At 57.0% G+C, this 2,593-nt stretch overlaps 1 protein-coding gene across 1 annotated transcript in view; it reads left to right on the forward strand.

Moving 5' to 3' along the window:
• The window catches only part of TRPM1 (transient receptor potential cation channel subfamily M member 1), a 75,222-nt gene that overhangs the window by 70,725 nt on the left and 1,904 nt on the right, over positions 1 to 2,593 (forward strand). The window lies entirely within an intron of this gene.

Genomic DNA, 2,593 nt, shown 5'->3' on the forward strand with positions numbered 1-2,593 from the left:
TGATGAGACTTGGAAACGCTGCCTCGTGGTTGGAAATGCGAGTCCTGAGCTCCCAAGATCTACGCAGTGTTCCTTCGTGGACAGATGAGGTGCCCCCGGGTCGGTGATGGGAAATTTCCACTCTTGGTTAGACATGGGCTCGGATTGAGTCACAGCCAGTCACGGACAATGGAAATGTTGTTCTGTCCTCAGCCGCTGCCGCCTCTCCCCCGGCCCCTCCCCCTGCATTGCTGGGATTTTTGCCATTCTTGGACCCAGGCTCCAGGAATGTGACCATCAGGTCGCTACCGAATTGCATTTTCCCTCCAGGGGCTCCGTGCGCGCGCAGTGGGGATGCACGTGTGCCCGGCAGGAGACAGGCCCCTTCCTGTTTCCCTGCCTGGGAACCCAGCGATGGGAGCGCGTTCCCGCCCGCCCCATTGTTCCCTTCCCGGGCTGAGTCACAGGTGAATGCCGGGGACAGGGAGCAGGAGGCTCCCGAGAAGCTCAGCCAGGCCGGGGAGGAGCAGGGGAGATCGCGTGAATTATTTGCACCTCGTTTTTGGCACCAGGGATGGCTCTGAAATCAAACCTTTAACTTGATATGTATATGCATTTAAAATATATATTTTTATTGATTTCAGAGAGGAAGGGAGAGGGAGAGAGAGAGAGAGAAGCATCAGAGATGAGAGAGAATCATGGATCGGCTGCCTCCTGCACGCCCCACCCTGGGGATCGAGCCCGCAATGCGGGCCTGTGCCCTGATGGGGAATGGAACTGTGACCTCCTGGTTCATGGGTCGAGGCTCAACCACTGAGCCACGCCGGCCGGGCTGGGTTCCGTGGGTTTGTGCCAGGTTTGTGGATCTGGGTTAAGGTCTCGGGTTTCCTTGAGGCTGGATAGGTCGTCAGCAACGCGTGGCCTCGGGAAGAGAAGGTGCTGGGAACAGAGGCCCTTACAGGACAGACAAGGACAGACGTGAGGCAGGAACCGGAAGAGGCCCTGAAAGAGAGATCTGCACCCGCCTCACAGAAAGGAGGCAGTGATGCCTGGCCGGTGTGGCTCAGTGGTTGAGCATCGACCTAGGAACCAGGAGGTCACGGTTCGATTCCCGGTCAGGGCACAGGTCCGGGTTGTGGGCTCCATCCGCAGTGTGGGGCGTGCAGGAGGCAGCCGATCCATGATTCTCTCTCCTCATGGGTGTTTTCCAGGTCCCTCTCTCCCTCTCTCTTCCTCTCTGAAACCAATAAAAATATATAAAAAAGAAAGAAAGAAAGGAAAGGAAAGGAGGTGGGTGATGCCTCGATGCAGAGCAGGTGCTAGACAGGCACACAGGCAGGATGGAGGGGATGTCGGGGAAGGCCCCATGGGGATGGGTGTCTCCATCTTGTAAGTGAACCGGAGTCGCTTGCTGATGGGGGATGGGTTACGTCCTGGAGTCTCAAGGTGCCTCCTGAAGGACACTCTCGTTCCCTACCCGGCTTTGACAGCCAATCCAGAGAGAGATACAGGCATCGGGTAGATAGAGATAAAAAAAAAATACCGGCTTCGTTAGTCATTCCTGTTGGGCGTGGAGGGTGTGGTGCCCTTCTTGCCGAAGACACACCCCAGAACTCGACACACCTGCTCAGGGCGCAGGGACCTCCCTTTCCCACAGGCAGACCCAGCTTCCCTCGACGCCGGCTTGGTGCACGAACAAGACAGAGGGAGCCCGGCCGGCGTGGCTCAGTGGTGGAGCATCCATCCAGGAACCGGGAGGTCTCAGTTCGATTCCCGGTCAGGGCACATGCCTGGGTCGCGGGCAGGATCCCCGTAGGGGGCGAGCAAGAGGCAGCCGGTAGAATATTCTCTCTCATCACGGATGCTTCTGTCTCCCTGTCCCTTCCTCTCTGAAATCAATTTAAAAAAAAAAAGGAAAGGTAATCATTAAAAAACAAACAAACAAAGGATGAGAAAGCCAGGAGATGGAGGACTTCAGCCGTGCTCCTTGTGCAACCTCCCGCACGTAGGTAAGCCCAGTCGGGCTCTGCCCCGGGCGGCCTCCCCTACAATTAACTTGAAAGGCAGCCCCGATGAAGAAGTCGGCGGAGTTTAAAGAGCTGGGTGGAAACTCGGGGCTGGGTTCGGCGCCGTTCTGAGGGGGATGGCGGCACGTGAAGAGCCGACGGCACAGGACAGGAGTTTTAACAACCGGCTGACCGCACAGCTCCCAGGGGCGCGATCGCCGGCCTGGAATAAGATGCCAGGACAGGCCTGGGCTCAGAGCTTGATGTAGAACACCGGGGGATGGTCCGGTTCCGACCGGGCCCGGGACGCCCACTCTGGCCTCAGAGACGCGGGGACTCTGGGCGTGCGGAGTTGGCCTTGGACCTTGTATGTTGTCACAGAGAAGGGTCTCTGAAAGACCAGTGAAGCGATGCCACTCATAGGGATCCTCGTGGAAGTTGCTCTGAAAGTCCCCCCAATGACTACAGTGCTGTACCTATTACTTGAATGCAGTGGAAAGTGTTATTTGCGATGCTTTCAATCTAATTTAAATATTTCAATGTCGCCTGGCCAGGGCGGCTCAGTGGTTGAGCGTCAACCTGTGAGCCAGGTGGTGCTGGTTGGATTC

Source organism: Myotis davidii, unplaced genomic scaffold (genome assembly GCF_000327345.1).
Source record: "Myotis davidii unplaced genomic scaffold, ASM32734v1 scaffold164, whole genome shotgun sequence".
Taxonomy (NCBI): Eukaryota; Metazoa; Chordata; class Mammalia; order Chiroptera; family Vespertilionidae; genus Myotis; species Myotis davidii.